Consider the following 25,685-nt stretch of genomic DNA (forward strand, 5'->3'; position numbering starts at 1 on the left):
TAAAATTAAAAAAATAAAGAATGTGTCCATAGCAGTCACTAAATTTGTATTTGAAATTAAATTCACACTTATTCTGTATTTTGTCATTGTCATGTTAGGCTTTTTGCCTAAGCAGAATTTACTAAAAAGTACAAGAGTTTTCCTATAACATTGAGTGATTTGTTTGAAATGTATCTGCAAAGAATACTGACTTGCAACCTTGAGATTTTTTTGTTGACTATTGAAAATAAAGTTATATGTTGGCTGGAGTATGTGTTATAGAGAATTGCATTTATTCACTTACAATTTAAATACTTTGTCATCAACACTGAGGTATGTTTACCTATCTTGTATTTATTAATCCACTGACTAAAACCTCACAAGTTTGTGAAGAACAGTCCTACTGAACGAGAAATATTTTTCAAGGTTTTCCGCCTTGCATCCATTTATATAAGTAAATATTCAAAAATATCTTAAGGAGATTAATTTTTAAAACATCTCGTTTTATGTCTGATTTCTTCTAACCATTGAAACCCTAGAGCTGTGGAAGATTACGAGATGTTTTAAAAATTCTTCCACAGCTCTAGGGTTTCAATGGTTAGAAGAAATCAGACATAATTCTGAACCCAAACGTCTGACAAGAGGAGACAAAAATCAAAGAAATAATCGCATAAAGAAAGAACTAAAGCTACATCTGTCACAGCTGCAGTGACAAAGAGATCTAGAGCACAATGAATGAATAGAATTGGAAGCTCAGCCCCATCTGAATGGTCTGGGAAGCTTCTCCAAGGAAGGAGCAGATGAGCTAAGAACTCATCAAAGTGGGCAGCAGTTAATCCAGGCAGAGGAAAGAGCATGTATAAAGGCCTGAGTTCAGAGAGATTTTGGCAGATGGTGCGCCAGGAGCTAAGAGAGCACAGATAAGCACTGCAGTGTGTGACCGAGTTGGAAAGGCAGGTAAGGCTGCACATTTTGGGTCCAGGCAGGCCATGTTACTGAGTTTATGTTTCCATCTCATTATAAGTGTGGAATCACTAAAATGTCAACATTAGAACAGCAAATTGTGGTGGTGCTGGTGGTGCTTTAGTCGCTAAGTTGTATATGACTCTTTGCAACCCCATGGACTGTAGCCCTCCAGGCTCCTCTGTCCGTGGGATTTTCCAGGCAAGAAAACTGGAGTGGGCTGCCATTTCCTTCTCCAGGGGATCTTCACAACCCAGGGATCGAACCCGGATCTCCTGCATTGCAGGTGGATTCTTTATGGACTGAGCCCCCAGGGAAGCCCCCAAGTGCATTTTGAGAAGTCCTCCCTATCCAGTAATCATGTATGGATGTGAGAGTTGGATTATAAAGAAAGCTGAGTGCCAAAGAATTGATTCTTTTGAACTGTGGTGTTGGAGAAGACTTTTGAGAGTCCCTTGGACTGCAAGGAGATCCAACCAGTTCATCCTAAAGGAAATCAGTCCTGAATATTCATTGGAAGGACTGATGCTGAAGCTGAAACTCCAATACTTTGGCCACCTGATGTGAAGAACTGACTCATTGGAAAAGATCCTGATGCTGGGAAAGTTTGAAGGCAGGAGGAGAAGGGGACGACAGAGGATGAGATGATTGGATGGCATCACCGACTCAATGGACATGAGTTTGAGTAAGCTCCAGGAGTTGCTGATAGACAGGGAAGTCTGGCATGCTGCAGTTCATGGGGTTGCAGAGTTGGACACGACTGAGCAACTGAACTGAACTGAACTCTGGCCACTGGGTGGTAAATGAATCATCACAGGAGCAAAGTAAAGGCAGAGAGACTGGCTGGGAGAGAACTATGTCAGGCAGTATAGTGATACTGGGGATAGGGACTAGGATGCTGGTGATGGAGTTGGAGAAGAATAGGTAAACTTAATAAAGGTTTGGGAGGTAAAATCCACAGGGCTTTATCCATCATGGTTAGGCTATGATGAGGGCAGATGAGGGAGATGGTGTGGAGGACTTGATCCTGGATTTGGGGGGTTTATCATATGATGCGGGCAGCAGAAACTATGGCTGATGATTCAGTGGAAGTTTCATGATGTACTTGCATTGTGTCCTGTGAACAGGAAAGGGGGAAAGACCTAGTTCCCCATAATGGTAGACATTCTTGCCAGGTGCTTGATATGGTCTTTAATTGAGAGGAAAATAACCATCAACTCTGAAACAGGAGGGGACATTTAAATATTTAACTCAAAGGAATTTGAGCCCTGACAAGTCCTAATCACAAGGCAAACCTTTATGCCTCTCTTCTTCTGTGTCAGTGATGACATTTGCAACAGGAAGGAGAAGTCTAGTGAAAAGCAAGATCCCCCTCAGTGAGCACAGTGGACAGAGCTTGCTGGGCTGTCTGCTTTAGCTGTTAATTTGCACAGGAACAGCTTCTGGGCTGATTCTGTGATGGGTCTGTTGCTAAGAGAAGCCATTGAAAGCTTACTTGCATTTCTGCTTTCTGCACATGACCTATCACAGGGCCAAGGAGAAGTGAATAAGTGCAGAAACCATAGCCCAGAGGAGATGGGATGATAGCCAGAAGCCCAGGAAAGGAGTAGGGATGACTAGAAAAGAGGTAAGGGGCAGAGTCCTCTTGATGGAGGCAAGGTCTCAGTTTGAAGCCCAGGCAGAAGGCAGCAGCACCCCTGGGCTCCCTAAAAGAACTCTGAAGTCTGGGCTGGGTTCAAGCTCCAGCTCTGCAAGTTCTGAGTCTTAGGATAAATCACTTTACCCTTGTGAAACTCAGTTTCTTTTCAGAAATGGAAGTCATAATGTCTACCTGGTGTGGCTACAAGAATGAAGTGAAGGGTAATGAAGATTACCATAAGTGTTGAGGAGCCCTTCACTTGCTTCCAGATCTGTTTAGCAAACATCTAGCTGTTGTTGTTGTTGTTGTTTTTGGCTACACTAGGCACCTTGTTGGATCTTAATTCCCTGACTAGGGATTGAACCGGGGCTCTCAGCAGTGAGAACACACAGTGCTAACCACTGGACTGCCAGGGAATTCCCAGCAAACACCTAGTTTTAAAGAATGAAAAGGTACTCATGAGAGCTTTCCTCTAGGTCCTCTGTCATCCCCTTCACTCTCCAGGACCAGAGCGATAGGGGCCCCTAGTCATCCATGGTCATGGTTTCAAAGCATTAGCTGATTTAGTAAGATTCTCTATTGACGAAATGCAAAGCAGCTGAAATAGACATTTAGATGAACCCTCCTGTGTAACACACTCATCTTTCTGAATCAGCTGGGTGAGGCAATGGGGTGTTAGTCACACGCACACTGAGTAGTTAGGAGATTTTCAACTTCATCACTTCAATTCTTATTATTTCATCTGTTAAAATTAGATTTTCGCCTGAAATTGCTTAGTGACAATACCCCTGGCCTTTCTTCTAAAAGCTATAAAGATGGCCTCTCAAATTTAGAAAATGCTGAAATTGTTGGAAAGTTTTATTAAGCTGTTTAGAATTTAAGACAGCAGCTTACAGTGAAGCAGTTAAGAAATAAACAGCATATCAGGGTGTTTTCCAGTTCCTTCATGAAGCAATAACTCAAAATCTTGTCACATTTGGAAAAGGAGACAGATCAAGTGTCTAATCATCCTAGGTGTCTTTAAGGAAAACACTTTTCCCCGAGGAGCTGTGAATCCAATGTTAACAACATGCTTGCCTGGTGAGTTGTATCATAGCATTTTAGACCTGGAAAATACTTTACAAGTCATCCCTCAGTTTTTTTTTTTTTTTTTTCCCCAAGTCAACAATATTTTTTATTTAGTTTATAAACAAAGGCTAACGTTTCCCTTGTAAAAATGTTAAAGGCTAATTGCATCCACTGCAAGCAAACATTAGTCTGTGTTTCATTATTTCCACACTCCTGTCTGTAGCCATCCCACCCAGGTAACCTGAAAAGACAACCACTTCCTCACCAGAGAAGATATTCCCTTCTCTCTGCCAGAACTAGGGTCTCTCTTCTCCCTAAATGTATCTTTCTTACAATCTCCACTCTAAGAATCTTACCCCACCTTTGGCAAAACTATACTCCTACCTGTACTGGGTAAGTTTGTGACAGTGACTATCTTTTCCCTCTTTAGTATTCTTTCCTCTGAATGAATTCTTCAGTCTGAGGTCATATTTGGGGGGGGTGCGTTAGGTGGACCATCAATCCTGCCTATTAACAACATAGTTCTGGAAGGTACCCAAGAGATACTTTTAAAACATTCTCACCTTACAGGTAAGATAACCAGGGTTGAGAGAGGAGACACCGTTTATCCCAGGCCACATGAGAACACACTAGCATAACCGAAGTCCACACCAGACCTCCCGACTCTCACTTCAGCTTTTCCTCAATTGGGATGACATGCCGACTTGCCTCCACTTCACCACTCTTGGTGAAATAACATGGCTCCAAATTTATACAGACGTTCTCTGCATTCTTATTGAGTGAATAAGTGGATGCTGAATGAGTAAACAAGAATGTTTTCCCCACACATTTGGTTTTCAGTGAAACATCCATCCCGTGTCCCACAGCAGCACTCACGGTCAGCAGTCATTGGTCAGATATGATTTTCATGAAAGTTCTCAGGGATAAAAATGAGGGTCTCATTCAGGAAATGACTAGAGCTAGGTCAGTACACGGAGAAGGCAATGGCACCCCACTCCAGTACTCTTGCCTGGAAAATCCCATGGATGGAGGAGCTTGGTAGGCTGCAGTCCATGGGGTCACGAAGAGTCAGACACGACTGAGTGACTTCACTTTCACTTTTCACTTTCCTGCATTGGAGAAGGAAATGGCAACCCACTCCAGTGTTCTTGTTTGGAGAATCCCAGGGACGGGGGAGCCTGGTGGGCTGCCATCTATGGGGTTGCACAGAGTTGGACACGACTGAAGCAACTTAGCAGCAGCAGCAGCAGGTCAGTATAAAACAGGCAGCCTCTGATTCTGCTTTGATTTCAAATCTTGTATGCAATGTTATCTACATTGTGAATTCTGAAGGTAATTGATTCACTAACTTAGTCAATGCCAATGATTCTGGGAAAGGTAAAACTGTCATTGGATTGAATACAAGAAGAATGTGTTAGTTCTTTGGTTGTGTCTGACTCTTTGTAAACCCACAGACTATAGCCCACCAGGCTTCTTGTCCATAGGATTCTCCAGGCAAGAATACTGGAATGGGTTGCGGTTCCTTTCTCCAGGGGATCTTCCTGACCCAGGGATGGAACCCGGGTCTTCTGCTTTGCAGGCAGATTCTTTCCTGCTTGAGCCACCAGGGAACCCCAAATATAAGGCAGATCCTCAGTTCTTTTGCATTCAGTGGCTCAAGCTTGCCAGGGGCCTTCCATTGCTGCCCAGGTACCATCATCTCGGAAAACTTTCTGTGTCACTTCCTAAAATGTTTCTCCTCTTTTGACTTCTAAATATCCATTGCTCTGCCTCATATGAGGTAGTATTTCATACTGCTTTACATCTGTGCATTTTTGCAAGCCTATGGACTATAGGCTGAGTTCCTCTGTCATGGGATTCTCCAGGCAAGAATACTGGAGTGGGTTGCTATGCCCTCCTCCAAGGGATCTTTCTGACCCAGGAATTGAATCTGTATCTCCTGTGTCTCCTGCATTGCAGGTGGATTCTTCACCTGCTGAGCCACCTGGGAAGCCCTTTTTCTTACATGAAGTGAAGCGAAGTGAAATTAAGTCACTCAGTCGTGTCCAACTCTTCATGACCCCATGGACTGTAGCCTGTCAGGCTCCTCTGTCCATAGAATTCTCCGGGCAAGAATGCTGGAGTTGCCATTTCCTTCTCCATTTACTTACATAGGCACCTGCTTTAATGCCTATAGGCACTTACTTCTCTTTTCCTAGAGAAGAAGGGTCACATAACTGGATTTGTTAGAACAAAGTTAAATGAAATTGAGGACTCCTCCATAGAAACTTATCCCTATGGTATATCTCAAAACTACTAACAGAGACAAACTCTTAAAAGGACTTGAATCTTTGCTAGCAAAGAAAGAGAGGGTCAGTGTTGCTGTAGCTTGGGTATAAAATGACTTGGTGTTTACAGTCTGGGGGAGCCATGATGGATAAATAACATATTACTGGATAGATTCATGGATGGACTCTTGGACCTATAAGCTAAAGCATTACTTGAATCTACACGGAACAACTAACTTAGCTTTTCAAAATGATAAGCCTAAATATCTTCCTTACTGGCTAAGAAGGCAATGAGTCAGATTCAAACTTAATGTCTTTTCTAGAAAATGTCTATTCTCTTTTACTTCTAGGAATTACATCCCATCCCCTTTGCCTATCCAGTAGTTCACTGAACAATGTTTATCTCTTTATGATGACTTGCCCATGATGCTGTGAGATACTTGGTGGGAGAGACCAAAATTTCTTTTACAAACTTTCTGTCTTGTTGTTCCACTGGGTCTTCGTTGCTGCATGCAGGCTTTCTCTAGTTGTGGCAGGCAGGGGCTACTCTTCTTTGCAGACCCTGGGCTTCTCATTGCGGTGGCTTCTCCTGTTGCGGAGCACAAGCTCTGGAGCACAGGCTCTTGGGCACGGACTCAATAGTTCCGGCGCACCAGCTTTAGTTGGTCCACAGTGTGTGAAATCTTCCTGGACCAGGAATCACATAAGTGTCCCCTGCACTGGCAGGCAGATTCTTGCCTACTATACCGCCAGGGAAGTCCCCAGACTTCCTATTTTTATTTTCACTTTTTGTTTTGAAATGATTTCAGACTTACAGAAAAGTTTCAAAAAGTGTATAAATAATTTCCATATGACTTTCACCTAGATCATCTGCAAATGTTAAAACTGACCACGTTTTCTTTATCCTTCTGTCAATCATTCTCTTTTCTACCTATCATCTACTTTTCTATTTATCTGTTTACCTTTCTGTCGCTGTCTATCTACACACACACACACACAATTTATTCTGAATGTTTGAATGAGGGATACCTCTTTACCTCTAAAGACTTCGGTATGAATTTCCTAAGATCAGAGGCATTTTCTTACATAGCTCAGTTCTCACAATCAGGAAATGATCGCTTATTCAGTATTATCACCGGATTTGCAGCTTTATTCAAGGGTCGGCACTCATCTCTCTAAATCCAGGGGCTGACTCGGGATCCGATCTGGGTTGCCCTGCCGCATTTAGTTGTTCTGCCCCTTTAATCTGTCTTGTCCCTTTGTTCTCCTTTAATTTGGAACAGTGCTTTAGCCTTTCTTTGTCTTTCATAATCTTGACATGTTGGAACCGTACAAATTAGTGATTCAGTAGAATGCCCCTTAATTTGGGTTTGTCTGAGGTTTCCTCATAATTAGATTCAGGCCATGCAATTTTGGTAGGAAAACCACAGAAATGATGTTATGTCCTTCTTAGGGCGTCATATCACGGGACACATGATGTTGATTTATCTCCCCCCATTTTGGGGTGATGTTTACTTTCATTGCTTTATTTAAATGGTGTCTGTCAGACTTCTCCTCTTAAAATTACTATTATTCTTCTTGTAATTAATTAGTATCTTCTGGGGAAATACTTTGAGACTACATAAATATCTTGTTTCTCGTACTACTCACACCCACTAATTTTAGCATCCAATAATGATTCTTGCCTGAAACAATTATTGTAGTGGTAGCCAAGGGGTAATTTTCTGATCCCATCTTTTCTTCTCTATTTATTAGCTGGAATTCTGGCATGTCTTTTTCATCCATGTCCCCTTTGCCTAGTTCAGTCTGGTTCAATGAAGGCATTATTTTCTGAGTTATTTTAGTTACTTGCTTGGTCTTATCATTACAATATTTGAAGCAAGAACATTAGTTTAAAGAGGAAATTCTGTCAACATAATAGGATGTGCTGTTCAATAAAGTTTAAATGGATTGCAATTTAAGTGGGTCTTTAAAAAATTAGCACGGATAAAGGCATTTTGCAGAAGTTGTCAAAATAAACTGGTCCAAGACTGCCTTTCCAAGCTGAGCAAAGAATTCAGGGTAAAGTCTTAATTATCTCCTCTCCCAGGAGGGTGTTGACTCTCTTAGAGATGGAAGATTGGATCCCACCAGGCGCCATCTCTCTCTTGTAGGTCGGTAAATTGCCCATGTGAAACTTGACATGGCAGAGTTGAGGAAGAATGGGCAAAATTCAAAAACAATTCCTACTAACTTCTTTTGTTCTTTAGCTTCATGTGTTTTTGTTTGTTTTTTGTTTCTCCCTGACCCATATACACTGGAGTTGATCTATATGTAGCCCCATCATCCTTTGAAAAACATATTGTCACATTTAGGCATACATGGTGGGGCCACAAGAGGGTTAAATAAAGCCATTTATATAGATGATGCAACTAACTCCTCAGAGTCCTGCAAACAGCTTCTTGCCTGCCCTCCCTCTCTTTTCTCAAGTTCCTTGGACTGTGCTCAGTTGTCCTAAACTTGACCCTAGCTGTTGACCAGCTTCTCCCATGACTCAACCCAAACACACTGCCCAAGCCTTTACCTTCACCCCTCTGGGGTTTTGCATCTGGGCAAATGGTTCTAGTTCCTGGCCAGCCTCTGATCTTTCTTCCTGGAATCCTCCGCTGCCACATCTGTCAGTCTGAGGTCTCTGACCCCATCTGGCTTCTCTTCTGGGCCACTGGCCCTCTCCCAAGGACAGCCAGTTAATGAGCTAGGGTCACATTGCTTCCCTGTCTATCCCAACTTGAAAGGGGGAAAAACCCATTTCCCTTTTGGTTCTTCCAAAGAGATTAGAATTTCTCCAAAAGAATTTCCACTGAAGAATAAGGACAAACAGAGACTAAAAGATTAAACAAGTAAACAGTTTAAAGAGACCCCAAGTTTCATACCAAATTTAGTTTTGATCACCGGTTATATTTTAAGTGGTCCAATTTAGAAGACAGGGACCCATTATACTGTTAACTACACCATCCTTCAATTTTCATCTTTTAGGGAAACCCTTTGGTGGGGGATGTCTTTTTGAATTATTGAGTATTTTCTGGTCCCAATTTCTAGAAAAGCAACAGAAGTGTAGCCTCACAATTTCATTGAGGGCCAAGTGAATGCCTGTGGTGATCAAAGACAAATTACCTGGGCTCTATAAAGCCTGGGATAGAGTAGGTGACCCAGTGGCTGTCCTCTTGGATTTTCCTAGAACATCCTCCCCCAAACTTTCACATATCCTTGAATTTCCAATATTTAGGCATTGGGACTTTAGCTTCTAAAACTGGAGGACTAGAAAATAAAGCTATATTCAAATAGGAACTTTCAGTTGGGATCAGAAACTTAAAACAACTCAGGTCCACGCTAGGCAGCCTGGTGCCTACCCAATACATTCCTTTGTAGGTGGTTGGAGGGGCTCAGGCCACTTTATAGCTCGCTGTGTATAAAATTCTAAGACCTGAGATTGCCAAAGGTTTTTGAAAAGGCAAGTGGAAATATGGAATTAGGGTTAATGTGGTGTATAGTTGTCTCTGGTAAGCTTGCCAATGGTCACATTATTTTCCAAGAAAGAAATCAAGCCTTTAATTAGTGCTTGATTTCCACATTAATGTGTATTTTTCCTTATTTTCGAACAAAAAAAAATTGGAGCCATCAATTAGACTTACTAACACTGAGACATTGGGGAAATTGATCGATGGCTGAAGAGTTTATTCATCTGTAAAATGGGAACATGGCTTATCACATAATGTTGTTATTAAGTTTAAGAGAAAAAGAAAGGACCTTTCATGGAACCAGCTTGAAATAACTTGGAAATGGTTTCATTCCAGAGTCTTAGGGTAAGAGCACAGCCCAGTTGACACATTAACTTCACACTGACTTGTGACATATCCAGCAGAGAAACCGATTGAGCCCACCTGGACTTTAAAATTTACAGAAGCTTGAGATAAAATCAGTCTTGTTTTAAGGCATTAAAGTTTGTAGTAATTTATTATATAGTGGTAGAAAACCAACACACATCCCTTCCTCCTTTTTTCTTGCATTTGTAAGCATTCATTCTTGGCATAGTAAATGCTGGGTATTGCTTCAGACACCCTATAAAAATCAGGGCATTTAATTCACAGAGCACTGCTAAAGAAGTGAGTTTCCACATCTCCATTTTCACAAGGATGAGCATGTGTGTGTGTGTGTTAGTCACTACATCATGTCCAACTCTTTGCAACCCCATGGACTGTAGCCCACCAGGCTCCTCTGTCCATGGGATTTTCTAGGCAAGAATACTGGAGTGGGTAGCCAGTCCCTTCTCCAGGGGGATCTCCCTGACCCAGGGATCAAAACTGCATCTCCTACATTGTAGGCAGATTCTTTACTGTCTGAGCCACCAGGGAAGCACCCAAGGAATAGCATAGGTTTCTAGAATTTTGGAAACTGTTTGGTCTGTCACTCAAAACCTCTGTAACACAATGCTATCTCCACTTTCCCCTTTTCCTATAAGATTTGAACTTTCTTCTGCTTATATGGTTGAGTGGGGCTGAAGAATCTGGAGGCAGGTGAGCAGTGGGGACACTGTTTCTGAGGTTGCCATGGAGATAGCACAACATCATGAGTTAGGAGCGGCACTTGGAGACTTCTGAAAAACTTTGATTATTGTCCAGTGTGCTTTTACCATCTTCCTCTTGATTCTTCAGAACTGTATTTGGCAGAGTCAGCCGGAAGTCCTGCTTCTGCTTTGGAGCTCAGGAGAAGGAATTGTGATAACAATGATAACAATTAACATTTAAAAAATATTTATTCTGTTCCAAACACTAATTAATCTTCAGATCTCTGTCTTGTCCAGAGGACTGCTGTACCAAGTTATACTGGAACTTGAGACAGAAGGAAACATGTATGCCCTGAATTTAATAGAAGCAAACATATCTTTGATATTTTCCAAATTGACTTCATTGCTTATCTCTTTCTCAATGGAGACAGTCCCATGTTGATGATTTCTCTTCACCAAGTGACAATCTTACACAATTTTTAGTTAACTTAAGCTGAAGCAAAATGACCATAAAATCTCTGTTGGCATAAATAAAGTACTTAAACTGAAAATAATGTCAGTTTTAATCCACTTACACTTCAATTTTCAATATTTTCCCAACTAAAGTTCTGCAAAAAGGAAAAAAAAAAAACAGCGAGTATTAAAATAGATAAAAATATGTATAGAGACACGTATTTTCCCTTTTGCCTCAAGCTCAATATGGCTCAATGGAGCAATAGTATTTAATTAAATTTTTGATGTTTTGTTCACCATAGATTTTTTTGGGTTAAAGCTGATTTCTTACAGAAATGGTGCATGAAATTATTATTTATTTTGAATATTGAGTTTCTTGGCATCCCCTGCAATGACACCTGAGTTGAGTACCTCACTTGCCTCACCTTAGTTCTGGCCCTTGCTCAGGACACACATTCAGCTTCCAGAGAAACATCTCCAGACTTTTCTGTACATTGAAGGGAATTCTGCTATTGGCTATTTGACTCTTCTGGGATCTACTGACAGATTTTGATATTTCAAAAATCTCAAAGTGTTATTACCTTCTTAGTAACTTTAGACAATAATAGGTTAGATTAGAAAAACATAGGGCTTTGCAAAGGTTTGGTTTGAAAAAGGAATCTTGCAAAGACATTGCTAAACTAGAATAGCTGGAATTGTATCTTAGTCTGAGACACGCTTAACCTAATATTGAGGGGTACCTAGAAGACTGCTGAGGGCCAGTTTATATGCTAAGTAAATGAGTCTTCTGAGAGAGAGCAAAAGCAGATGTCCAATTTTCCACAATGATAAAATGTTAATTATTTGACCAATGTTGTCTTTATCATTTTAATAGTGATAATAAAAAGGCATCAATACAAATATATTCTGGGTCATATAGATGATACTCTGTATCTAGATATTGCTAGACACCTTTATTTCCTTATAGTCCCATTTGTGTTTTTACCAAAAACAAAAAGATGAGAGGGGATTTTACTGCATAACCGAGGGGTCCATTCCAAGTGAAGGTCAGTTAATGCCCTTGATTCATTTGTAAGAACCAAGCTTCAGTAGCAGCTCAAACAGGCAAACAGTGAGTGGGATGGATACTGAATCATCACACAGTGCGTTGTAGCATCAGCTCACCCAACAGAAATGATACCATTGAAACAGAGCAATCAGTGTGTCATGTTTAGATTTCAAGTGGCAATTTAGTTTCAGGAACACAATACAAGATGCCACATTGAATTAATATTTTAATTCAAATGTAATGGCTATTGTTGCTTTGTTTCTGTTCCAGTTATGAATGGGTTTTGTATTATAGTTGTATATGAGCTACGAGGTTAAACAGCTAATACAAAGCTTTATGTTTGTATACAGTGAAGATATATTGTGATAGAAATTATATCAAAGCTGGGGATACATGCATTTTTTTTTCCTTCAGAAAAGAGTCATTATGTTACCCAAGTGCAAAATTCTGGGGCTGAAAGCAATGTCTCAGCTACATAGTGAATATTTGGGAAGGCAGTTCTTAATCCAAATGAGCTAATAGCTTGTGGAGCACTGTCTCATAACTCTGATGGAAGAGAGATTTCAGGGCCCTGGGAGGGATTGGGGGCAGGAGGAAAAGGGGACGACAGAGGATAAGATGGCTGGATGGCATCACCAACTCGATGGACGTGAGTCTGAGTGAACTCCGGGAGTTGTTGATGGACAGGGAGGCCTGGCGTGCTGCGATTTCATGGGTCTCAAAGAGTCGGACACGACTGAGCGACTGAACTGAACTGAACTGAGCTTGTGAACCCCTTCAACCGTAGCTGTAGCCTTTGCTTAATGATGAAACAGGTCTGAGCAGCTCTGTCGTTTGTTCCCAGCGTTAGAGCAGTTAGAAAGGCTCTTGCTTCCTCCTCACACCAAACGGCCTGATGAGATTGTTAGCAGCGTCGTGAGGACCTGTTAGCACCGTTGCATTTTAGCAAGAGGTCGCATACGTGCAGTGGGCGGGCCCACGTGTGGACGGGGCGCAGAACTGTCACTGCCGCTACATTTCCAAATCCCAGAGCTGTGAATTTGGCTGGGCAGGGTCTGGGATTTCAGCCAACTGCCAACTGTCCAGGTAGATGACAAACTAATTAGGGGAACTGCTAACCAATTAGCACTTGGGCTGGATTGGCTGGCCTGTCTTAGAGACTTCTTTACTGAATGTTTGGCAACAAGAATCAGCTCTATGCCCCGTCCTCCCACTATCTCTGCAGGTCATCCAATCTGTTCTGGAAAAGGGGGTGCTTTAGCCCTAGAAACATTATTTTTCCCAGGGTGATTTCAATCCTACAATGTTAGTCTTCTTTAGAAGGTAGCAATCGTCTCCCGAGAGATGACCATCATGCTTTGCGGCAGGTGGACTGGGCCAACCCTTCCACAGTGAAAAGGCAAAACAAAGCAAGCTCTCCTGGAAGTCTGCAAAGTAAATATCTCCCTGGCCAACATATTAATCAATATGAGTCATTGTCACCTCTGAGGCAGAGTCCAGAACTGGTTTTATTTTCTTATCTACAGGGGCATCCTTGCCCTCCCCTTCTATAAATCTTAGACACCTGACCTCGCTGCTTTCTTCCCTGAGAAACTCTGCCTCTTACCCTCACTGGTGCAAGTTGCCTCCACCCACCTTCCCCTGCTGGCAGCTGTTGGCCTGTGGCTGAGGAGGAGAGGACGTCCCCTGAAGTATCTTCTGCTTCATTAGTTTTTCCTTTTATGTTTTAAGAGCTATTTATTTATCTGAGGAAATGATTTACTTCTGAACAGTAACAACAAATAGTCAAGAAACAAATTTCTGATTTATTTTTAGCCAGTATGTTCAGTGCGTAATATCCATTGAATGGTAATAAAAATTGAGAAAAAGGAACACAGGACTGTGTCCACCACCAGCATCTGTAATAAGAATGAATGATTCCTTGGAATCACCCCTGAGTGCCTAAATCCAGGTGTTTTCCTGAGTGTATGCCGTGTGTGTCAGTGTGTGCATTAGTGTATAACTTCTGGCTTGTCAGCCATCCTAAACAGAGTCTGACCTCTCCCGTTCATAAGGAAAGATGATTTTAAGAGACCTCTTATTTAAGAATAGACTTATTGTGGAACTCAGGACAGCGTTTCCTTGGCTCATGGTTTGTGTGCATGATAATACATTTGACCTCCCTTATTATAGAAGAAATAAATGAACAGAAAGGGACATGTGTGGTTCAAATTATAATTCTCATACACCTTTGTGTCAGTGGCCTTGGCTGTTCTCAACTTAGCACTTTGACATGTCTAGGCAAGCTGTAAGAGTTTTGCATGGTGGGGATGAAGACTTCAGATCAAAGATAAAGCAGCCTCTTGGGATAGGATTTTCTCAAAATGTGGTTTATTTCACTCTCCAGATCCAATCAGTTTACTGTGCGGTACTGTGTTGAGAGGAGTTCTGAAGTGTGTTTCAAATTCTCCATCAAGCATGCTGGTACTGTGAACCATAATGTCACAGAGGTAGGAAGTGGCCATGGGGACATTTGCAATCTTTGCCTTAAGGACAAGTGTACATGCAGTGCTTAAGTCCAACTCTTTGTGACCCTATGGACCATAGCCTGGCAGACTCCTCTGTCCATGGGATTCTCCTGGCAAGAGTACTAGAGTGGGTTACATCCCCTCCTCCAGGGGCTCTTCCAGACCCAAGGGTTGAACCTGCATCTCTTAAGTCTCCTGCTTTGGAAGGCAGGCTCTTTACCACTAGTGCCACCTGGGAACTCCCTTAAGGACAAGAGAGTCAACTAAAAAAAAATATTGATTCATGGGTTAGATAGCATCATAGTTCTTATTCTTCACTGTTCTCTGTACCGCTACGTGTCTTGGCCTCATCATGGGTGGAATACGTTCCTGTCACCCTTGACTTTGGACTTGGCCACAAGATCTGGAATGACCAGTGACATGTGGGTAGAAGTGAGAGTTGGCTGATTCCAAGACCAGGACTTAAAAAGCCTTATCTGTTTCTACTCTCCCTATTCCGTCTCTGCCCTCACGATGGATGACACATGCCCTGGCTAACACCCTGGTCCCAGGAGGACATTGAGAGATAGAACAGAGCTGCCCCAGCCAAGCTTCTCTAGCCAAGCCCAACCAGATCAACTGAACTCCAGCCTGTCTGAGATGTGTAAGTCTTAATAGTTTGTTATACAACAGGAGTCTACAAGACAGTCCCACCAACAAAAACCTTAGCTGCAAAATGAAAGTGTGATTCTGAATACAGAAGACTGTCATTTTCCCATTCCACGGCAAGGGGACTGAGATCAAATACTTGCCAATAAAATGGCAAGAAGTGTTTCGTTAATAAATCGTAATAAAGATTCAGAACCTGCTAATGCTAGGCAAAGCAGGGTTTTAGCCCTTATTGGAGAATATAATACTTACAGGACTGAGTGTAAGGGTGTGGCATTTTCAAAATATGTCTGTAAATTCTTGACACTCTTACCACCAAAAGGTGGAGTCTAATTCCCTGCTCCCCTGATTATGTGCCAGTCTTAGTATTTAGAAATGATTTGCTTCTAATAAATATTAGATGTTTCTGTGACAATGTGTGGCTTCAAAAGCTAGGTCATTCAAGGTGATACAGCTCCATCCCTGTCTCTCTTCCTCCTCTCTTTCCCCCAATATATGTGCCTCTGCCCTTGGAGCCCACATACCAGGGCATGGAGAAGCCAACCAGCTACATGCAAAGACCACATCAAGGTGGTCCAGTCCCAGTTCCAGCTAAGATTCTATCTAATCCTCAGCATTAATTGTCAGGGATGGATGTGAATGACCTTCCAGGTGATTCCAGTCCCCTGTGATGTTGAGAGGAACCAAAGTGATCTGTTCCCTGAGCTCTCTTCAAACTGCAGATTCATTAGCAAAATGGATGTCAGTGCTTAATTAACCAGGTTTGAGGCTGAAACTAGTGCACCAGTGCCGAATCAAATCTCAGAGACAGAGTTTTTGGGTGAAGTAAAAGTTTTATGGTTTTGCCAGGCAAAAGAGGACACAGCGAGCTTGTGCCCTCAAAAACTGTATGTCCCAACCCAGGGGTATTTGGTGAGGAGTTTCATAGCATTGGTTCAAGGAGGTGGGGCATTGCTGATAAGGATCAGGGTGTATGCAGGACCTCAATTCCTTTAATCTGACTTCATGTGATCTCCTGATGAACTTCCGTGGTTCTCAAGGTTATCAAACTGTGACCTTCTCTCTGGAATGAAGAATGCTTCATCAAATAGTTAACATTTCCATTTGTTGGGAGTTTAGTTCTATTGTTGCTGTTCAGTCCCTAAGTTGTGTCTGACTCTTTGCGACCCCATGGACTGCAGCACACCAGGCTTCCCTGTCCTTCACTATCTCCCAGAATTTGCTCAAACTCATGTCCCTCAAGTTGGTGATGCCATCCAAACATCTCACCCTCTGTTGCCCCCTTCTCCTCCTGCCCTCAATCTTTCCCCGCATCAAGGTCTTTTCCAGTGAGTCAGCTCTTCGCATTAGGTGGCCAAAGTATTGCAGCTTCAACTTCAGCATCAGTTCTTCCAATGGGTATTCAGGATTCCTTGGCTGTTCCTTCCTTGTCTCTGCATCCCCTCCCTTCTCTGAGTAGCAACTATTTGAATCTGCTCTTTGGAACTCAGGGAGGGTCATGGAGACTGGAGCCTATTTCCTACAAACAGGAAACGGGACCCCGAAGGGCTTCCAAGCCCAGGAGCCCCACAGGGTCTTGCTCAGTTTCAGGTCTGTGGGGTGATATTTTATGTAGCCACAGGGAACCAGAAAGAAAGCATTTTCTTTTTGAGGGATGGACATTTCTTTTTGAGGATGGATTTCTTTTGGGGAGGATACAGCTCTACAGGCCAGCCAGCTCCATGATTGGATCAAGAAGAAGTCACTTTCCAAGGGCTTTAGGAGGAGGTGTCCCTGGCAGCTTCAGCATGGGCAGCACCAATATTCTCCATGATCTGAGGGCACTGGCAGCCTGAACATCAAGAATGAATGATGTGGAGTAACAGAGAATCCCACATGTGCAAAAGGGCTTCCCTGGTAGCTCAGCTGGTAAAGAATCTGCCCACAATTCAGGAGACTCTGGTTCAATTCCTGGGTCAGGAAGATCCCCTGTAGAAGGGATAGGCTACCCACTCCAGTACTCTTGCCTGGAGAATCCCATGGACAGAGGGGCCTGATGGGCTACAGTCCATGGGGTAGCAAAGAGTAGGACATGACTGAATGAACAACTTTCACTTCACTTCCATGTGTGTAAGAATCTGAAGACCCCCTGTACAGCCCTGCTCGAGTATGAATATGGGCTGGCCTTTCCACACTCTGGACAGATGTGGGTCTGTGTGTGTGACCAACTTTTCCTCTTGGGGCTGTCTTGGCCTGGAAAGCTGAGTTTACACAATTGTTACAACCCTCCTGTTTCCCAAAGCCCTCTCATACACCATCTGTTTCAGGGCTCACATTGACACCTCTGAGGTAGGTATTATTATTCCCAGGTCTCACAGCCCGTAAATGGCAACTCTGCCAGGAAATCAAGTCTTGGTTCATTCTTTGGACCTCAGCTGCCCTGGCAAATCAAATCTTATTTTTAATGTAAGTCCAGAGAAAGCTTCTTAAATTAACCCTGGAGTGAATTTTATTCCTTCCCCTAAACCCTCAGTGATTCATCATCTATCCTGTGAACTCAGAGCTCTGCCTACACAAATCCCCAAGAATTCAATTTCCATGAACGTTGACGTTGGGGTGGGAACCAGAGGCATAGTCTCTTCTTGATAATGTAAACTCACTTAGTGAGTTGAACCAAAGGTTTCGTACTAAGGCTTTTCTTCAAAATAATCTCTAAGGCAGTCACCTTATCTCTTAGGCGTACGTGAATGAAGGCCACGTACGCCTGAGGTTTGGCCTGCCTTGGTCTTGCAGGTGTCACATCTGTACCTACCTGAGGAGCAGGCCTGCCCACGGACACTTAAGGTCCTTCTCTCAATAGCCTGGCCCCTTGATGCGCACATCCAGTGTCTGGGTTGGAGGGCACTGGGTCCTTCTCTTAAGCCTTTCTCACCTTGGAATCCAGTTCGTAGGCAGATTGGCATCCTGGCTGATTTTGATTCTGTCTTTAAGGTTCAGAAGAGCTTTGGCACTGACCACAGACCTAGGTTCCAGATATCTACCAGACAGCATGGGTCAATGACTGACCCTGATTCAGCTTTCCCATTCTTATACACCTTGGAGAACTCCTGCGTTTGGTCTACAGGAGTTGGATTATTGATTAAATAACCACTGTACTGTTGATGAAATGGTACCTCTGCATAAATTGCACTCATGGCTGGCATAGAGCAACCCGCATGCCATACCTCTAAATCCTCCTTCTTTAGCTTAAATGTTATTTGAAATTAATGATACCCAGTGCTGGGGATTGTCCTTAACTATTTGGAGTGTGAGTAGGAGGCAGTTTGCCAACATCTATTTTTTTTTTCAGTGCACATAAAATTTGCTCCAGCAACTGGATTTTTGGAAATGTATCCTGCATCTGAGTGTCATGAAATAACTGAGGAGGCTTATTGTAACATTGCTTATAATGATCAAGTATTGATAACAACCTAAAAACCTATTGATGGAAACTAGTTGAATAGCTGCTTTCATCAATACATGGGAAATTAGGTAAAGCTAATTTTACATAGAGTTTAGTAAAACTTTAGCAAACCTTGTAAGACGTATTTTCTAGTAAAACCAAAGAACAAACAAATGAAGAGAACAATGGCATGATTCAGAGAAGTGTGTAAAGTGAAACATGAAGGACACATACAGACATACATGCCAGTCTTACAGAGGGAATTTGGGGAAGATAAAAGAGAAATAACTATAGTTACACCTGCCATTCTGGGATAGGAAGAAAATTTACCTCTAGGATACTCTTTCTGATGTTTGAATTTTTATTTAATTTCTTTCTTTTTTCGTGTATGTGTATTAATTTTTAAAATTAAATCAAAAGCTAAAAACAATATTGACATAGAACAGTTGGTTCAGGATTGTGTGCTCCATCTCTCAGTCATGTCTGTCTCTTTGCAACGCCTTGGACTGTAGCCCATCAGGCACCTCTGTCCATAGATTATCCAGGAAAGAATACTGGGGTGGGTTGCCATTTCATTCTCCAGGGGATCTTCCTGACCCAGGGATCAAACCTGCATTTCCTGCATTGGCAGTTTATTTACCACTGAAACACCTGGGAAGCTCCTGTTTCAGGATTGTCAATATATAAAGTGCGAAAGTGAAGATTTTTCAAAACTGAATCACAGGAAGGTCAAGGGATATTCACACTTTGGAAAACAGATTGCATCCCAGTCCAAGGAACAGTCCTTGAGGGAGGTAGATGAGTGTCATTTGAAGACTTGAGGCCTGGAGAATTTTGCTGCAAAATGGTTCTTTAAATCCTAAAGTGGGCATGGTCCTTGGGTTGACCACATTCAATATTTTATCAATATACCTTTTGTTATATTATAGTGGGATGCGATACAGCACTATTTCTGAATCAAATTCAGGTCACTTTGCAGCAGCTGGTGAAAGCCAACTTCAAACTGGCATTATGGGGTGCTGCCTGCCAGTCTATAACTCTGTTTCAGAATGTTTCCATCTTCATGAAAAATACCATCTCTGTTTTCACTTACTTTTATGAGGGTATGATTGGGATTCTATGGTTTGAAGTTTTCTTGGGTGAAAATCCAGGTGCGGTCCAGTCCCAGGGAAGGGATCTGCTGCCAAGATCCTTGCCTCCTCCCCCTCCCCCAACCTCATCTTCTTCCAGGGGCCCCCACCTACACCTCCCATGTCAGTTGACAGAAGTCAACGTTTTATCTATCCTGGGATAAATTTTTATTTGAAAGATTGAATTCTGTTATTAAAACACAGAATTCAAAACAGTCTTTAGAAAATAGTCTTTATTGCAATCTGCATAGAGTATCATTTCAACATAAATAGAACCCAGGCAAAGTCAGTAGCTGATGCTAGTGCTGAGAACGAGACTTTGCTAAGAGTAACATTCTTGAGATAAAGATGGCAACCGCCGTACTTGAAAAGAGGTGACTATTTGAACAGGAGAAATATGAGGTCGGGTTGAGCGCATGGTTCTTAGAGCCAGGAATGCCTGGATTTGGGCTCCCAGTGCTGCTAATTACTAACAGTGGGACCTTAGGCAATCACCTACACTTTCTGCCCTCTTGTTCTCAAATATACAGCCTAGAAATGATCATGGTGGTAGTGACCACTCGTATGTCAATACTTGAAGGGCTTAGATAATGCCCAGTGCACAGTAAGGGTTATATAAACACTAGCTTTCATTGTTACCTTTAATCAGACATTCCTCGTTTGGCTTAATGCTATATTCAAATGTGAATCTGTGTGCAATACCGGGAATGTGAAATTATCTGGAGTTTTATGATATGCTTTGGCTTTAGGGGAATTGAATCACTTTTATGATACAAAAATAGATTATTCAACCTCTAAACATTTGAATTCCATGCATACTGTTCAGGAACACAGTAAGACAGTAGAAGCCTTTCTGTCCAAGTATCTTAGTAGTTTTTAGTTTTTAGTACAGGTTGATGAAATTTTACCTATGCAGACATCTGTGTAACCACCACTCAGATCACAATGGAGGATGTTTCTAGCAGCCCCCAAACACCTGTTCCTTCCCAATTGATACAGTCCATAGGGGGAACTCACTGACCTCTGGCCATATAATTAGCCTTTTCTGTTCTTAAACTTCATCTAAACGAACCACTCAGTGTGCTATCTTGGTGTCTGGCTCTTGTCCTTCAGCACATCTGTGAGGCTCAGGCAAGTGTCAGTGTGTGTGTCAGCTGGCCCATGGTGTGGATACACCACAATAATTTCTTTTATTCTGTGGTTGACCTCAGAGTTGTTGCCAGTTTGGGGCTTTTTGAATTAAACTGCTTTGAGTATTCTTGTCCGTGTCTTTGGTGAACATCAACACTCATCATTTTTGGGTATATTTCGAGGAATGGCGTTGCTGGGCCATTTGGTTCAACATATACAGCTGATCAGGCTTTGCAAGTGGCTCAGTGGTAAAGAATCTGCCTGTCAATGCAGGAGAAAGTGAAGTGAAAGTAAAAGTTGCTCCATCGTGTCTGACTCTTTGTGACCCCATGAACTATACAGTCCATGGGATTCTCCAGGCTGAATACTGGAGTGGATAGTCTTTCCCGTCTCCTGGGGATCTTCCCAGCCCAGGGATCAAACCAGGTCTCCTGCATTGCAGGTGGATTCTTTACCAGCTGAGTCACAAGGGAAGCCCGTCAATGCAAGAGACATGGGTTCAGTCCCTGGGTCGGGAAGATCCCCCAGAGAAGGAAACGGCAGCCCACTCCAGTATTCTTGCCTGGGAAATCCCATGGACAGAGGCACCTGGCAGGGTGCAGTCCATGGGGTCGCAAAATAGTCAGACACGACTAAGTGACTAAACAACAAGAAACAACAGATACAGCTGGTTTTTTTCTCAGCATCTCCTAAAACAAGTTGTGCCATTCTTGTCCCGGAATGGAGGCCGCCTTCCCCACTGCAGTGTGGCAGGATGGCTTGCCCTGTGGATAAAGTCCCTGAGCAAAGAATCCTTAAGCACCCAGGGGAGCATAGTACCAGTGTAGGGAGGGGGTCCAAGAATAGACCTCTGAGCTGGAGACCCTCAGACCCCAGGCTTCACTTCTGCAGTTTCTGTGGAGCAGGGCTTCTTCCAGCAGGCCATGCCCTCTGCCTTCAGGGATGCCTCGGGGCCCTGAGGGTGCACCTCTCCCTCCTGGCAAGGTCAAGTCCCACATTTCTGAGCCAGGCAGACCAGAATCGTTTGTGAATGTATGACAGAGAAAATATTCTTTAAACAGAATCTTCCCTGATTATTGGAGCAAACTTGACTACTGGAAACTGCTTCTCTCCATCAGCTCCTTGGTAACAGAAGTAAAAGTTTCTAGCTTTTTTTTTTTTAACCCCTACTGGCCTTTGCATTCATTTTATGAACAAAAAGATTAAACATATTTTCATGATCTTATCTATTATTTCTCTGATTTTTGACAATTTATGTATAATTTTTCCTAATTTGTTTATAAAATCTCATTTATTATTGAAGATATCAAATATTTCCTTGCTATACAAGAGCTCAGACGAATGCATGGTGAATATAGTGGAAGTGATTGCTTCGCCTTTAAAATGTCTCCTCATTATTGCTTGTCATCCACACAGTGTGGACTTTATGATCATCCTCTCTCCTCCGACCTAATCCTCATGGCTTTCTTTGTCCATCCATCTTGTTTGGGATTAAACACACAGTAAGGGATAGTAATGGTTAAAGCACAAATTCCCAGGGTCAAAATGCCCACATTCAAAAGCCTGTTCTACTTTTTTTTTTTTCCCCTGATGTGGACTATTTTTAAAGTCTTTATTGAATTTGTTACAATATTGCTTCTGTTTTTTGTTTTGCTTTCTTGGCTGCAAGGCATATAGGAATCTTAGCTCCCCAACCAGGAATAGAACCTGCACCCCCCTGCGTTAGAAGGCCAAGTCTTAACCACTGGACCACCAGGGAAGTCCCCCGTTCTCCGCCTTAACAGATGGGATCTTCATCACATACCTGCATTGTAACTAATGTTACAATGTAACTAATAATAACTAATGTTATTGTGTGAATAAACAGATTAATACATTTAGAAGTGCTCAGAAACATGCTGGGCCAAGTTCTATATGTGTGAGTAATAAATATTTAAGAGCCAGTGGAGGGACAGTGTTTCCAAAACATGCCTGCTTTGGTAAGCATCATGTAAAAGAAACAAAATAAGAATACCAAAAGTTCCTTGTCATTTTGATAGAAAACTTATAATTACTTTCATTTGCATTTATTTTGTGAACAAAAAGATTAAACGTATGTTCATGATATTGTCTATCATTTCTCTGATTTTTGACCATTTCTATATTTTTTCCTAATTAATTCATAAGCTCTTGTTTATTATTGAAGTTATCAAATATTTGCCTTCATGTATGTGGCTAATATTTTCTTCATTCTCTTCTTTCAAATTTTAGATGCTTAGTTGTTAATTTTGAGAGAGTTCAAATATTTATGCCTCAGTTTCAGTCATGTTTTTTACCCTTGGTGAAATACTTACAATATTAGCATTATTCCTAGGGCAGGAGTATATTTTATGTTTTCATTTGGATATTTCTTTCTTTATGTTTTAATTGAAGTGTAACTGATTTACAATTCTGTGTAAGTTTCAAGTGTACAACATTATATAAATATGATTCAGTTATACATATATATATATAAAAATTATCATTCAGATTTTTTCCATTACAGATTACAAGGTATTGAATATAGTTTCCTGTGCTATACAGCAGGTTTTGGTCATCTGTCTTATATACAGTAGTGTGTATGTGCTAATCCCACACTTCTAATTTATCTCCAACCCCCTTCCCCTTTGGTAACTGTAAGTTTGTCAGCTACATCTATGAATATATTTCTATTTTGTAAATAAGTTCATTCGTATAATTTTTTTAGATTCCACATACGTCTTATCATGTAATATTTGTCTTTCTCTGTCTGGCTTATTTCACTTAGTATAATTTCTAAGTCCATTCATGTTGCTGCAAATGGCATTATTGTGTGACTGTTAATGGCTGAGTAATACAATGGACTAGTATTCATTTTGCTCTTTAACTTTTTAGGCCATATAGAATTTGTATTTCTTTTTTACATTTTTTTTAAAGTATTTGTTTATTTGGCTGATTCGGGTCTTAGTTGCATCATGTGGCGTTTTTTGTCATGTAGCACGAGCTCTCTAGCTGTGATATATGGGCTCATAGTTGCGGGCTTACTAGCTCCAGCTCGGGCTTAGTCACTCCCTGGCACATGGGATCTTAGTTCGTCAACCAGGAATTGAACCCACGTCCTCTGCACTGCAAGATGGGTTAATAACCACCGGATCACCAGGGAAGTCTCCTAGAATTTATATTCTTCTATGTTAAAATTTAAGAAGAAAACTTATATCTTTCTAATTGTTTAGTCAATTGTTTATACCTGTGGTTAAGATCGACTAATATGAAACCTCACTAGCTCTTTGAACAGTGGTACATCTGGCCCATCTCAACATGGCTCACCTTCTTTTTCTTCTTCCCTCCTGTCACTTTCATCCCTTCCTCCTGGATTGTCTTCATGCAACTTTCCTCCATTCCTGGGGCTTGTTCAGAAATGACACGTGACTGCTGCAGTGGCTTCCCTCCACTCCTCACCCTCACCTCACACTTTCTGCCAGGAAAACCAGACATTGTTTAAGATCCAAGGAAGATGCCACCTCTGCTGTGTAGCCTATAGGTAATAACCTCCTCTTTGGGCTCTTCATACACAAGCCGTGGTCCAGTCATGATCATGTCTGTATCTTTAGCTCCTCTGGTAAAAGGCAGATGCTAGAATGGAGTCCCTTCAAAGAGCAAATGAATGACTGAGCTCTAAGCAGAGCATCATGACTATAGAGTTAAGTTATAGCAGGAACGTTTCTTGGTTCTCTCCCCAGCTCTCATGACTGGTTTCTCCTCCTAGATTGTGCTAACTGCCAACAGGGAACTCACCCTTCTCCCATCCCCTCACTGTGCCTTTATGATGGGATTGATGGTCAGCCCAAAATATCTGATTGACTTAAGACAACCAGTCCATTCGGGCCATGGTGAAGACTTCAGGATCCAGCATGTATCCTCAGGTGAACATCCTCAGCCCAAGGAGACATGTTCTGAGGTTGTAAGAAGACAGCCTCTTTTTTCAGAGGATGAAATCAGAAGGTCCCTTAGGTTGATGAAATCAAAAGCCACTCAGGTTATAGTTTATGCTATAGAAGTCTGAATAGTCCAAGACATTTGCTTTGAATTCTGTGATGTCTGTATCCCTCCTTCCTCCCCCCAGCACATACTGGATGTGAATAAGGAAGAAGGTAAACCTCAGAAGCTGTTGGTGGTTCTAATCAGACCTGGAGAAGAGCTTTTCAGAAAATGTTGCCTATCCTGAAAAACCACAGCCAAAAATAGGTGAGACAGAACTCCATTCCTTAATATCACATTTAAATCCTGGGTCATACTGCACTGGGAGTTATTGCCATTGTTGTTTAGTCACTAAGTTGTGTCCGACTCTTTTATGATCCCATGGGCTGTAGCCTGGAAGTGATACCGTTAAACTGTTGAGTTGCATGGACCTTTGAATTCCCCCTTGTCATTTAAACTAGTTTGAGTTGAGGTTTATCATAATTTTAACCATCAAAAGTAATGGTCAATTATAGCTGCCAGGACTAAAGCTAACCATCACCAAACCACAGAAAGCAGCATTGCTAGACAGCTTTCTAGATACCACACCACTGTTCGCAAAGCAATTTCCCATATGTATATATTTTAGTTGCTTCTGTACATTAAATGTTTGTGTGTGTGTGCTCAGTCACATACAACTCTTTGCAACCCCATGAGCCACTAGGGTCCTCCGTCCATGGAATTTTCCAGGCAAGAATACTGGAATGGGTTGCCATTTCCTACTCCAGAGTAGCTTCCTGACCTAGAAATCAAACCTGTGTCTCTTGCATCTTCTGCATTGACAGGCAGATTCTTTACCACTACGCCACCGAGGAAGCCCATACATCAAATGTTTGTGTCCCCCAAGATTTATGAGTTGAAACCTAAATCCCAA

At 42.0% G+C, this 25,685-nt stretch overlaps 1 long non-coding RNA gene and 1 pseudogene across 1 annotated transcript in view; both read left to right on the forward strand.

Annotated features, from left to right (window-relative positions):
- Window positions 1-25,685, forward strand: part of LOC132346838 (craniofacial development protein 2-like) — a 115,353-nt pseudogene that overhangs the window by 49,944 nt on the left and 39,724 nt on the right.
- LOC132346962 (uncharacterized) overlaps window positions 4,621-25,685 on the forward strand; it is a 39,753-nt gene continuing 18,688 nt past the window's right edge. Inside the window, exons 1-2 of the long non-coding RNA XR_009496998.1 lie at window positions 4,621-4,899; window positions 24,918-25,039. This is a non-coding gene — a long non-coding RNA (uncharacterized lncRNA). The remainder of the gene's footprint in view (window positions 4,900-24,917; window positions 25,040-25,685) is intronic.

The sequence above is a fragment of the Bos taurus genome, chromosome 13 (assembly GCF_002263795.3).
Source record: "Bos taurus isolate L1 Dominette 01449 registration number 42190680 breed Hereford chromosome 13, ARS-UCD2.0, whole genome shotgun sequence".
Classification (NCBI taxonomy): Eukaryota; Metazoa; Chordata; class Mammalia; order Artiodactyla; family Bovidae; genus Bos; species Bos taurus.